Source organism: Bos taurus, chromosome 28 (assembly GCF_002263795.3).
Source record: "Bos taurus isolate L1 Dominette 01449 registration number 42190680 breed Hereford chromosome 28, ARS-UCD2.0, whole genome shotgun sequence".
Classification (NCBI taxonomy): domain Eukaryota; kingdom Metazoa; phylum Chordata; class Mammalia; order Artiodactyla; family Bovidae; genus Bos; species Bos taurus.
In genome coordinates, this window is record NC_037355.1 from 30,695,272 (window position 1) to 30,708,970 (window position 13,699).

General features: G+C 41.4%; 1 protein-coding gene across 6 annotated transcripts in view; it reads left to right on the forward strand.

Annotated features, from left to right (window-relative positions):
• The window catches only part of KAT6B (lysine acetyltransferase 6B), a 182,089-nt gene that overhangs the window by 64,960 nt on the left and 103,430 nt on the right, over positions 1 to 13,699 (forward strand). The gene's annotated exons all lie outside the window — the stretch shown is intronic.

Consider the following 13,699-nt stretch of genomic DNA (forward strand, 5'->3'; position numbering starts at 1 on the left):
TGCAATAGATGCTTATGTGTATTTGTTAGACCTTTTCTTTGTCAATAATAAACTGCATGTTTGTTTAGTAAAAAAGAACAAAGTGCTTCTTACAAAATGTTCATCCTCTCAAAACATATGAAATGCATTTGTAAACTAGGCAAAATCACCTAGAATTTGGGTCCTTTCCAGTCTAGGTATGTAGCTTTCCTGTTCTTAGTAACTGGAGGCAGGGTTGTGATGGAAAGAACGGGGCCTGGGCTGTGGACAGACCTGTTTCTTCTTCCCGCTCCATAACTTTTCGCAAGTTAGGATTAACCTCTCTGAGCTTTGTTTTCTCATTTATAAGTTGGAAGAGGATTAGCATCATGTTTGCACATAGCACATGATACTAAGTAATTTATTTTCTCTAGACAGCAGCTTACATTTGTGAATTCCTTTCAGGTGATACTATTTATTTTTTAAATTTCATCTCATTGGATTTTTACTGCCCATTTAGATGGTGGGTAAGGCAGATATCATTCTCCTCGTGCAACTAAGAAAACAGGTTCAAGAGAAGTTTTATGCTGTATCTGTCTTATCTTTTAAAAAAATTATATTTCTTGATGGCTGTGCTGGATCTTCGTTGCTGCGTGCGGGCTTTCTTTAGTTGGGGCGAGTGGGGTCCACCCCCCCGTTGTGGTGCGTGCACTTACTGTGGTGGCTTCTCTTTTGGGGAGCATGGGCTCCAGGCATGCAGGCTTCAGTAGTCATGGCACACGGGCTTAGTTGCCCCGTGGCATGTGGGATCTTCCTGGACCCCAGGGATTGAGCCCCTGTCTCCTGCATTGGCAGGTGGAGTCTTAACCACTGGACCACCAGGGAAGTTCTATCTGTTTTATCTTTACATGGCCAGTCAGTGACAGAGCAAGAACTCCAGCTTGTGTCTCCTGGCCCCTGTCCCATGGTTTTCCCACAGAAATGCTATTTAATACTGTGAAATGGCAGGAAAAAAGAAGCATTAAGCAGGTCTCTGCTGATAGTCACTTTATTTTTCCAATGTAATTATATCTTTGGGGAAAAAAATGATTTTTTTTGATTTTTCATCTCCCAATAATTCCTTTATTTATAGTCAGTTAGTCCAAAGAAAGAAAATATTTTTTCATATATTTATGGAAGCAGCCACTATTTCTATGAAAGACTAGATAATATATCACCTTTCTAAATGGATTTTTTAAAACTCTGTAATCCAATGAATGGTTCTTGAATGCCTCTTAGCCTGAAGCACGTAAGGTGGATTGTGAAGATTTTATCGCTCGGGGTTTGTTCATTGTCACCACTCTCCTTTAGATGTGAAGTTGACCTCCACTGCTGTGTAAATGAGTGATCATCTGTTCTCTTGGAAAAAAGAAAACAAAAAAACCCCTGAGTATATGAGGTGTGACAGTGTTGCAATGAAACAGACTCACCAAGTCACACATCAATACCAGCGTCGTTATTTTTGGTCAAATGCATATCACATAGCTAGAATTTATCATCCTTATCCTAGTCTAACTTCAAATATCTTAGACCTAAGCAGCCTTTGTATTCTTTTCAATATGTAGCAACAAGAGATTTAAAACTTTAAATTAATTACACAGGTGGGACAGTAAGAAACAGTTCAAGATAAAAATCTCAAGGTAATGTTGTAGAAATTGAAGTTGTATAGAACTTCAGAAAAAAGAAGGATCAGTAGGATGGCCTTGCGGAAATGTGAGCTTAGCTGCATTTTGGTTAGAATGTTTTTCCTGTTATCTTATTGCTAATATCTAAACACAGATAAATCTGGCATTAACCTAACGTTAATGTTATCTAGAGACATCTAATGTTCAAAACAGAAAGTGGAGGTGGATTAGGCTCAGTTGGCGGCCCTCGCTCGGAGGATGTGGTCAGGGCTGTTTGTGTGCATCCGTAGCTCTGCCCCCTGCGTATGGGCTCACTGTGCCTATAGGCCCTCCCCTTGGCGACGGGGAAATGGCCGCCCGTACCTCCTGCCAGGTAAGTGGTTCCAGCCTCCAGAGACTTCTCTCTCCCAACACATATATAGAAACGGCCTTCCTAAGGCATGTGTCCACCCCTTAGACCAGCTGTTGTCACCAGATGCCTGGGCACTATGGTTTTGAGAATCATCCCTGTGAGTTGGGGGTGAGGACACTATGATTGGCAGTTCTCCAGGACCAGAAGTGGAAGTGGGTTCGCCAGAAGAAAGGGGGTGATGCACTAGAGGAAGAGGAGAGAGTGGGGAATGTGTGCACAGCAGCACGAATATCAATAATAACCCATCGTCTGTGACATAGGACTGTAAAACAGTTCTTAAATTGTTCTCTGGGTTCAGGTCGGTATTAAACACAGAGGAGTACTCTGAGTAATTCTAGACGGTTGGTCCGGGTGTCCCTGTTACAGTGGTTTCTAAAGCTTTCAAATCCTCAACTACTCTTTTAGCTAATACCCCATGGAAACATGTATTCTGAGTGTCCCAAGTGTTTGTGCTTTGAAATATCTATATGTACCTTTTATATTTGTGCTTTTATAAGTTGAAAAAGGTAATCACCATGGCCATCTATTTGGATGTGACAGCCTTCCATTTTATAAAATAATTACTATGGAATCAGAATTTTTGTTCAACCTGTGCTATTAGGTTACCTATCAAAGCCAACTGAATGAATGACTAAAAGGTTCAGATCAAAAGCAACTGGCTTAACTTCATGGAGATTTTCATCCTTTAATTTAAAATGTGTCTGTGTCTAACTGATTATCTCTCACATTTTATAAAGAAATATTGACGTCTTGTAAAGTATATGGTGACCTCACTTCTGGCTGTGTGGGCAGGCTTCACTGCAGGCCTCTGAAGCATTGATATTCCTGTAACCTTTGAGGCAAGATGTGTGTATAGTGTATTAATGAGCTGGTGGAAGTGATGTACAGTAATTTCATCCTTGGGTAAAAACAGATGTGAAAGATTCTGTTTTAATATTTAATCAGGCTCCAAGCCTCTGTTGGCTTGTTTAAGTTGACCTGACAGCATTATACCTGGAAACACTTTGAATTAAACTCTGAGTGCTTGACCTTGTTCAAACAGTTGTAATTTAATAAGGCTGCTGTCTTGGTGGAGATAGCGGGGCTAATAGGCAAATCCTTTTCTGGCTGGGATTGTTCTGTTTGTGAGTGCTGAGGGTGGGGAGGGTCAGAGATTACCAGGTTCTCACCAGCTTTGGGGAGGAGTTAGATTTGAAGAAACAAAATGTCTGAATTAAGAAATTGCCTTTTAGAAGGCAATTTAAGGCTTCGTCTTTTGTTTTAATTTTTAGCCTTACAGAGTAATGTTTTTAATGTAATTTTAGTCGGGCTCATTTTGGTTGAAAACAATGAAAAATCATTTGTTAAGAATGATTCCAACCAAGGGGGCTGGAAAATTCTCAGAAATCACAGGAGCCCTAGGAGAAGCACATGCCAGCTCTGGCTCTTTGTCTGTCTGTTTGTCCTTCCATCTCCTGTCTTCCCTGCCCAGCCATTCATTCATTCTCTTTTCCCTCTGGTCTCTGTCTCTGCCTTCCACAGCAAGTCTCTAGCTCCTCTCTCCACTCTCCTCTGCTGGTTCCCTCACTCTCCTTCCACCTTGTCCTCTACCTCATAGCTTCTGTTTACTTAGCGTTTCTTTTCTCTCACGCCACCGGTTTGTAGTGGTCCTTAGTAGTTTTACCTTTTTGTATCCTTACTGATGTGGTTTCTGTCATTAACAAGTTTGTTTCCTTATTCAGATTCCACATAGTGGGATGCTATGTCAAAGCTACTGTGTTATCTGGAACATGTACAGCAAATGGTTTTGGCTTGAAAGAATGTTTGGACCAAATACCATGAGTTTCCCAATATAAATGTGTGTGTGTGTGTGTGTGTGTGTGTATGCTGGTTATAAGAGTGTTCTTACATGCTTATTGGGAAAAAAATGAGAAAAATTAAAATTAATCAAAATGCAATTAAAATCTCCTGTGATTCCTGCTATTCGAATAGCTAATCACTTTGGTATATTTCCTCTCGTATGTTTTCTTATTTGTGCATAAAAATTATATACACATTAAACACCCTCACCAAACTTGGAACCATATTGGTAATATTTTAAAAGCCTTCGTATGTACTGCTGTCACCAGTGACGTTTGTAGGTATACTCGGGCTGTGAGACTTGTATTAAAAGCCATGCAGTTTGGTATGACTTTGTTATTCTTGGACATCTGACTAATATTAAGTGTGGCATCCTTAATCATTTCATACTATCTTTTCTTTGACTTGTGTTATTTATCAGTCCCTTCGAGAGGAGTTAACTTTTATGTATTTCCAGCTTTCACTGTGTTTAACATAATGACTCATATAAAATAAATGTCCAGTATTTGGTGTCTTTTGCTTTGTTTTATGAAATAATTTCTGTATATGCTCTAAATACATTGATAAGTTTCCAGCTCAGAGAAATAAAAAATATGTGTGTGTATATATGCTAATATGCTGAGTTTATAGAAAAGGAACAGGGAAATACTAATTGCTTTAAAACTAGTGGAAATTTTGACAGTCCTTGTAGTATATGTGTCTTCTGTAGAAAGCTAGCTGGTTCTTTTTCAGGATGCCTTCCAGGATGGCATTCATTGTCTTGTTGGGTTTGCTGTGGTCCAGTATGGTAGGCAGAGTGCTAAGAATGCCCCCCGATGACCTTTGGCCTTTGAACAAGCCCCTCCGCTTTGAGCGTGGGTGTAACCTGTGAATGTGTTGAGCTGGCACGCCCACAATTATATTGCCTTGGACGATGAAAGTGGGCCGTGTCCATGTGGGCTAATGTAATCAGAGGAGCCTGTTAATAGCAGAGCTTGCTCTCTGGATAATGGGAAGAGAGAGAGATTTGAGGCTTGAGTAGGATTTGATTGTGTTTTGCTGGCTTTGAAGATGGAAGGGAATATATGCCTCAGAATGTGCATTGCTTCTAGAGGCTGAGTGTGGCTCCCAGCTGACAGCCAGCAAAGAAACGGGGACCTCAGTTCTACAACCAATAGGGACTGAATTCCACCAGCAATCTAAGTTAGCTTGGAAGTGGGTTATTCCCTAGAGGCTCAAGATAAGAGCCTGATCAACGCCTTCGTTTTGACTCTGTGATACCTTAAGCAGAGAACCCAGTCCAGTCAGCCTGCTTGGACTTTTGACCTACAGAACCATGAACTAATAAATGGGTGTTGCTTACTCCACTGTTTGTAGCAATAGAGAACTAATATAACCCAGAGTCTTGCTAATTCTTAGCTTAGTGAGATTTTATTTTTATTTTCTCTGGATATCAAGGACAGAGCTCTCTGTCACACAGACTCACATTTGCCTAGCTGAAGAACTGATGTATAAAGTTTGGGGGCCAGTATATATGTTTATTTGCCTAAGAAGTAATTATCCTGGGGGTAGTTGGTTTCTGTTATCTCCCTGAAAGCAGACCTGTGTAGGAAGCCAAGCTTGTATCAGTGGGCATGACATCTAGCCTGAAGAGCTAGATGATTTTAGTTTTTCTGTCTCATAGCAGGGATGCCAGTGTCCTGGACAGTGTTTGAATGAATGCTGCCAGCTTATCTGGAGACTCACTCTATTAGTTTTCAATTACTCTGTTAACAAATCACTGTAATTTAACAGCTTAAAACAACATTTGTTATCTCACAGTTTCTAGGGTCAGGAGTCCAGGCATGGATTAGTTGGGTCCTTGGCTCAGGGTCTCACCAGGCCACAATAAAGATGTTGGCTGGGGCCGTGATCTCTTCTGAAAGTTGAGTTCCTCATCTAAGCTCACTGGATGTGGGCGGAGTTCAGGTCTTTATGGTCCTAGGGTTGAGGGCCTTTGCTTCTAGAGGCTGCTCTTCCATATGACCCTTCTCCACAACATAGTTTTGTGCTTTTTCAAGATCCTTTGAGAATCTCTTATAGACTTCCAATCTCTGATTATTTGAAAAAACTCAGTCTAATTAAGTCAGGCTCACCTTAGATGATCTCTATCTTGATGGACTTGAGGATCAGTGGATTTGGGACCTTAATTATATCTCCAGAATTTCCTTACCTTGGTCACATAACTTAACCTAATCTTTGGGGGCTGGGGAGAACCCATAATATCCATGGTCCTGCCAAGGGGAGGGAATTACAGAGGTTGTATACACCCAGAGGCCGTCCTAGAATCCCGCCTACCACTGCTTTAGTCTCAGTGTCCACTGCTGACTGGCTTCTTGTTTCCCTCACCTTCTTTCAGTTCAGTTGCTCAGTCGTGTCCGACTGTTTGCAACTCCATGGACTGCAGCACGCCAGGCCTCCCTGTCCATCACCAACTCCTGGAGTTTACTCAGACTCACGCTCATTGAGTCAGTGATGCCATCCAACCATCTCATCCCTCTGTTGTCCCCATATCCTCCTGCCTTCAATCTTTGCCAGCATCAAGGACTTTTCAAATGAGTCAGCTCGTCACATCAGATGGCCAGAGTATTGGAGTTTCAGCTTCAACATCAGTCCTTCTAATGAACATTCAGGACTGATCTCCTTTAGGATTGACTGGTTGGATCTCCTTGCAGTCCAAGGGATGCTCAAGAGTCTTCTCCAAGACCACAGTTCAAAAGCATCAACTCTTAAGCGCTCAGCTTTCTTTATAAGTCCAGCTCTCACATCCATACATGACTACTGGGAAAACCATAGCCTTAACTAGACTGGCCTTGGTTGGCAAACTCATGTCTCTGCTTTTGAATATGCTATCTAGGTTGGTCATAACTTTTCTTCTGAGGAGCAAGCGTCTTTTAATTTCATGACTGCAGTCACCATCTGCAGTGATTTTGGAGCCCCCCAAAAATAAAGTCTGACACTGTTTCTACTGTTTCTCCATCTATTTGCCATGAAGTGATGGCACCGGATGCCTTGATCTTTGTTTTCTGAATGTTGAGCTTTAAGCCAACTTTTTCACTCTCGTCTTTCACTTTCATCAAGAGGCTCTTTAGTTCTTCTTCACTTTCTGTCATAAGGGTGGTGTCATCTGCATATCTGAGGTTATTAATGTTTCTCCCAGCAGTCTTGATTCCAGCTTGTGCTTCATCCAGCCCAGCGTTTCTCATGATGTACTCTGCATATAAGTTAAATAAGCAGGGTGACAGTATGTAGCCTTGATGTACTCCTTTTCCTATTTGGAACCAGTCTGTTGTTCCATGTCTAGTTCTAATTGTTGCTTCCTGACCTGCATACAGATTTCTTAGGAGGCAGGTCAGGTGATCTGGTATTCCCATCTCTCAAAGAATTTTCTAATTTGTTGTGATCCACACAGTCAAAGGCTTTGGCATAGTCAATAAAGCAGAAATTGATGTTTTTCTGGGACTTTATTGCTTTTTCAGTGATCCAGCGGATGTTGGCAGTTTGATCTCTGGTTCCTTCTTCTTTAGCTATGTTAATACATCCAGTGTTTGGAAGTCTTGGCTTGGAAGCTGTTTTGCATAAAGCTGCTACATAGTTCTACTCATATTCAGTATGTATTGATTTTTAAGTTTAAATTTATAAAGCAGATTAATTAATATTTTCCCTTCAGTAATTGAGGAATGGAATGAAGGGAAATGTCTTCACTATAATTGCCAAGATCCTGACAACAGTGACGTCTCTTTGTAGTTTTATGACCTGAAGATTTTATATTATTAGGGGAATTCTGCCCTCATCAAACAGTTTTGTTTTGTGGCCACGTTCTCGGGATCTTAGTTCTCCAACCAGGGATTGAACCCAGGCCACGACAGTGAAAAAACACCAAATCCTAACCACTGGACCACCAAGGAAGTCCCCTCATCAAACTTTTGAGGACTATAACTTAACATTCTACGTAACAGATGGAGAAACTGGGGAGAGGAAATGAGTTGTTTGCACAATTAAATTATTAACCATTGAAGAAATGCCAGAGTACTGTTTGTTATTTCTATTCTACATTCTCTCACTATGAAGACTCCTGGTAAAAGGCAGAGTCTAAAATTAAAGCAATTAAGATAAAATTGTATTATGAGGATTTTGACAGTACCTAAACATAGATGTCTTTGTTCATTAAAATGAATGCTAAGGAGTCCAGAATGTGTTTTCATGAGGCAGGTTTTTACCACTGCCCATCTGTTCTGAGAGATATTTGCCTCAGGCCACAGTGGCCAGGAATATGGCAGTTAACCTACCTTGCTCTCTGGGGAAAAGTCCAGAAATGGGCAATGAATTAGTAAGTAAGAAGTGTTCTCTGAGCTATAGGCAGTCAGTTGTTGATTCACTGATGAAAAGGTAGGCGGCAGGCTAATGAAACACGACATTGAGACTCGGCTATTGACTCTCAGCTGAGCTGAACTGGGGATTTCTGCTGTTTTGCTCATTTTTCCCTGAGTGGAGTAGTTTGTAGGTTAAACATGCAGCCCTGGGAATCAGGCTGCCTGGGGTAAACCCTCATTCTCTATTTACCTCTGTCTCCCGAGCCTCTCTTTCCCTGTCTGTAAAATGAGGGGTAAAAGAGAGTTCATGTAAAACACTTCCTATGATGCTGAGCGCTAGTACTGGTGGTGGGCCCAGGAGAGATGGCTGAGATGGGAGCCATCAGTCCCAGCAGGGAGGGCTAGAATGGTTTAGAATTGCCAGTGCAGAGTGATAATAAAAAGCAGACTGACTTTCGTCAGTTTATTACTGTTTTTAAATTCTCTGCAGACAAGATACCCCATTATTGCCTGCACCCTGGGTGGAGTACTCCTTCCATCCAGCCCCTTGAAATGCCACCACTGCCTAGCCAGTAAATGCCCCCAAAATGTTTACTGCTTTTCTCACATTTGAGCCAAGGTAGGTGTTTTCATTAGAGAGGAATTGCTAGGTGAACATGGACTAATAACATTTGTGATCGTAGAGTGTAAAAAAATTGTTGTAATAAAAATAATAAGGCATTTTGAATACAGTTTATAAACCATTAAGAACAAAATGTAGCAGAATCTGACCTGAATAACGGAAAAATGAAGCAGTACTGAAATCAAAACATAGCTTTGCTTTTTTCTTTGTCTGAGTCCCTAACATTATAATACTTACAACTTGTGCATGAAGACATGAACTGTCCCTTCACTTATGACTTCAGTCTTACGTTTTGTCTGTAAACCATACTTAGACTTACAGTGCCAGCCTGAGCTTGGCAATCAAGATGGTCCGTGTCCCTAGTCTTGGCCGCACCACCCTTTCTCTAACTCATCACCCCAGACTCTCTGCTCACTTACATACGTTCTGTCCAGCTCTGCTGGACTGCTTCTTGGGCTTCAGCCCCTGGTGTGCTCTCTGCTCTGTGTCCCAAGCTACCTAAGTCACAGTTCTGCAGGTCAAGTCTCTTTGCATCAGTGAAGCCTTCCTTTCCAGATCTCTTTATTGCTTTTTCCTGGTCCTAAACCTTCTTTTAAATTTATAGCATTTGTTTATAGGACTCATTTTTTCCCCTGCCTGAAGATGTTGGCTGAGATCTCACTGTGGTCAGAGCAGGATGATCCCTGGGTTCTGCAGAGAGGGGGCTGAATGGGTTGGAAATGGTCACTGTTGCCTTCCTGAACTTCTCTTGTCCCATTTTCTTTTCAGGATACATTTGTTTCATAGTCACCTGTCTTCTCGACTCTTACTACAGATGGAAATGAATCCACCAGAAATTGCTTAGACTAAGTGGGCAAGAGAAGGGATCTTAGAAGCAACTTAACACAGAAACCTCTTGAGAGGGGATTACCCTGTTCTGTTTGCACACTGGTTGCTCTGTTTGTCAGAGGTGCTTCCTTAATATTGGGTCTGAAATTCCTCTTCATTCTGGTGCTCTCCAGTGCAGTTTCCGTGAATTTTTCGATGCAAAGTACATGCGAACCTTATAAAATTGCTGACACTGCACTTTTTTGGATCTGTGAAAATAGCGATTTTATATGGATCAACCCAGTGTATTCCTCCTGACTCTGTTTGGTTTTGTTTATATATTCTTCTAGTTTAAATAACTTTCTGTCACTTAAATCCTTAATATAAGTTCGTAGTTCCTTTTTACATATTTTTTGTGATTTATGTATATCCTTCCTCTGGTAGACCTCAGGGTTTTAACCCACAGCAACTCAGATTCTGCTTTGTATCGTCTTCCCCAAATCAACTGCAAATTCTCCCCCAACTGCTCTCGTTTTTTGGACTCTGAACCAAGGTTTTTAAATCACAATATCCACAGTATGCATACGATGAGGTTAGGGGGTGGTAGTCATTTGTGCTGGGCTCAGTCACTCAGTCATGTTCGACTTTGTAACCTAATGGACTGTAGCTCGCCAGGGTCCTCTGTCCACGGAATTTTCCAGGTGAGAATACTGGAGCAGGTTGTCATTTCCTTCTCTGGGGGATCTTCCCCACCCAGGGAACAAACCCATGTCTCTTGCGTGTCCCACACTGGCAGGCAGATTCCTTACCACTAGTGCTCCCTGGGAAGCCCAGTAGTCAGTAGTGGGGACACAAGAAACCTGAAAAGTGAAATAAGAGGTGGCCATCTTGGCCTTGTTAGTATGTAAATGAGGCCAGGCCTGTTCCCTCAAATCAGTTTTGGAGTTTATCCTCTTGATTGTGCAGAATTATTCCCTGTTTAGTTCTTTATTGGCTAGATACCAGGCTGCACTTCTCAGATTTGGGTTAGCGTTAAGCCAGAACTGGACTCCCACATCCTTCCTGGATAATCTCCTCACGTTGTGCATAAAGCCGTGGCTCAACTCCTCCCCACCGTGGCCGCATGTCTTTCCCCTCAGTTCTCTAGGGCTCTGGGTGGATACTGGCCTTCTGAGGAAAGAGTTCTGTGGCCAGAGATGCTTTCTGATTTGCTTGGACTAGCTTGAGTTCTACAGCAGTCTTAAATTTCTTTCCCCAAGTTTTTGGTGCACATTTTGTGAATGCTTGTTGTTCTTTACCTGTTCTTGTTTCAGAGGAGTAGAGCAGTTGTCATACTTAAAAGATGAGCAGATTGCCTGGCTTCCAAGCCCCACCCTGAAGCACTTAGATCCCAAACTGCTTGAAGGGAGGAGGTTATTGTGCTGTTGTGTTCAGCTGTCTCTTCTTTCCCCTAACGTTCTGTTTTACTGCTATTTTCTTCTTTGTCATTCAGTCCCTCAGTCGTGTCCGACTCTGCTCCATGAACTGCAGCACACTAGGCTTCCCTGCTGTCCTTTCTCTATCTCCTCGAGTTTGCTCATGTCCATTAAGTCGGTGATGCCATCCATCCATCTCATTCTCTGTCTCCCCCTTCTCCTCCTGCCCTCAGCCTTTCTCACTATCGGGGTCTTTTTCAATGTGTCGGCTCCCCACATTAGGTGGCCAAAGTATTGGAGCTTCAGCTTCAGGATCAGTCCTTCCAATGAATACTCAGCATTGATTTCCTTTGGATGGACTGGTTGGATCTCCTAGCTGTCCAAGGGACTCTCAAGAGTCTTCTCCAGCACCACAGTTCGAAAGCATCCATTCTTCGGCACTCAGCCTTCTTTATGGTTCAACTCTCACATTCATACATGACTATTAGAAAAACCATAGCCTTGACTGTACAGACCTTTGTCAGCAAAGTGAAGTCTCTGCTTTTTAATACATTGTCTAACTTTGTTACAGCTTTTCTTCCAAGGAGCAAATGTCTTTTAATTTCATGGCTGCAGTCACTGTCCACAGTGATTTTGATCGAGCCTGAAGAGAATGAAAACGCTGGCTTAAAACTCAGCATTCAAAAAACTGCTTTCGTGAGGTCATATATTTATTGAGTAAGATGAGGTAAAGGGATACATCCCATTGTTGTTGCTTTAGTAATCTGTCTACTTTGGTTAAACTCGAGTTTTTCAGTAAATTAGTGAATTCGCCTAACTACCTTACCTTGTTTTTCTCTCTGTCCGTAGTTATAACATGAAAAGAATTTATTACCTGCCTTTTGTTTTGTTTTGGTTTTGGGTCTGTGGCATTTTCCTCTGACTAAGTGTCCAGCAGCCTTATTAACGGATGAATTGGGGGCTTCCCTGGTGGCTCAGTGGTAAAGAATCCGCCTGCCAGCGCAGGAGACACTGGCTCCATCCTGGTGTAGCAAGATCCCACATGCCTCCAAGCAACGAAGCCCGTGCGTCACAACTATTGAGCCTGGGCTTCAGAGCCTGGGAACCACAATTACTGAGTCCATGTGCTGCAGCTGCTGATGCCTGCATGCCCTTGAGCCTGTGCTCAGCAACGAGAGAAGCTGTCCACAGTGAGAAGCCTGCATGCTGCAACTAGAGAGTATCCCCTCTCTCTGCAACTAGAGAAAGGCCCTTGCAGCCATGAAGACCCAGCACAGCCAAAAACTAAATAAATAAATAAATATTTTAAAAACAGGAGACATGAACTTAGTTTTTGAGGTTTAGTGCCCAAGTGACTCCACCTTGGAGTCTAAAAATACTTCATTTCTGGGTACTTAGAAATAAGCTGTTTAATTTTTTCTAAAGTTTTTGCTCAGGGGGAGTATAGTATCTGCTTGCCTGTTACTTTCTGAATTTTCTTCCTTAACTTTATTGTTGTTGTTGGCGTTTGCTCATATTCAGACTTCTGGCATCTCAGCCGTTCTCCCTGACTTTAAAAACTTAATGGACAGTAGGTCTGCTGCCTCACTAGTAAGTCATCTCAGCTTTAAGAGGAAGTTTACTGAAGGTTGGAAACTTGAACTTGTATAAAACAGATATCCAGACTTACATTTTATGGATGAAGGCAGGGAGTAAATACACGTACATACAGAAGCTAGGTCCTCTCTTAGCATTTCTTCCCTAATCTTGGGCTTGAGCCGACAATCGTGTCTAGCGTATTCCTTGCCATTTTCAAGATCCTCTTCTTTGATTCTTGCTAGAGAATCTTGGGTATTTGTCTTCATTCCTGAAAGAATATGTTTTTTAAAAAATATTTTGAGAATAGGCACTTTATTATGTAGAACATCCTTCCTCTAAAATCTTCAAAGCAACTTTATTTTTATTTGATTACTCTGAATAGCCTAGCAGAGTATAATGTGTGAAGATAGTTGATAAACACTGTTTGCATTCCTCCGGGATTCAAGCTCTTACATGGCAGCCTATATGTGTGTGTGTGTGACTTGTGTGTATGTATGAACGTATTTTTTAAAGTTGATTGAATGTAATTTTTAACTGTCTTCACTCACTTTAGAATTTAGTCCCCCTGCTGTTCTGTGCCATTTTTATAGAACCATGTCATTTTCCCTTGATGCCTTCCCTGTCTTTCTTCTCATCATGATTTTTAAATCATTATTTTGTAGTATTTGTGATTCTTATATCCATTCCAAATTACCTTTCCTTTAAAAATATTTTGATACATTTTCTTGAATGACTGTGTATGTCTGTAATCTGGGGAAAAAACAGTAAGTGTTTGTGATTACTTTTTAAAAAGCAGATTCCATTTTCTAAAATTATATCCCCTTTGGGTTTCTAAACTGGTTTCCTTCTAATTGTGTCTTCAGTAGCTAATGAGTTCAGCCTTCAAATATCCTAATTTCTAAGCTGTTTGGGCAAGTTACTCAACTGTTTTGCATATATTTATGTGATAGTTAAAGGTTGAAGGGGATAGATAGAGTTGGAGGACGAATCCTAACTTTCAGTAGATTTTCTATTAAGTAGCCATTCAGATGTATAATTTCCTATATTGTAAGTCTGTTAACATTGCTCAGTCA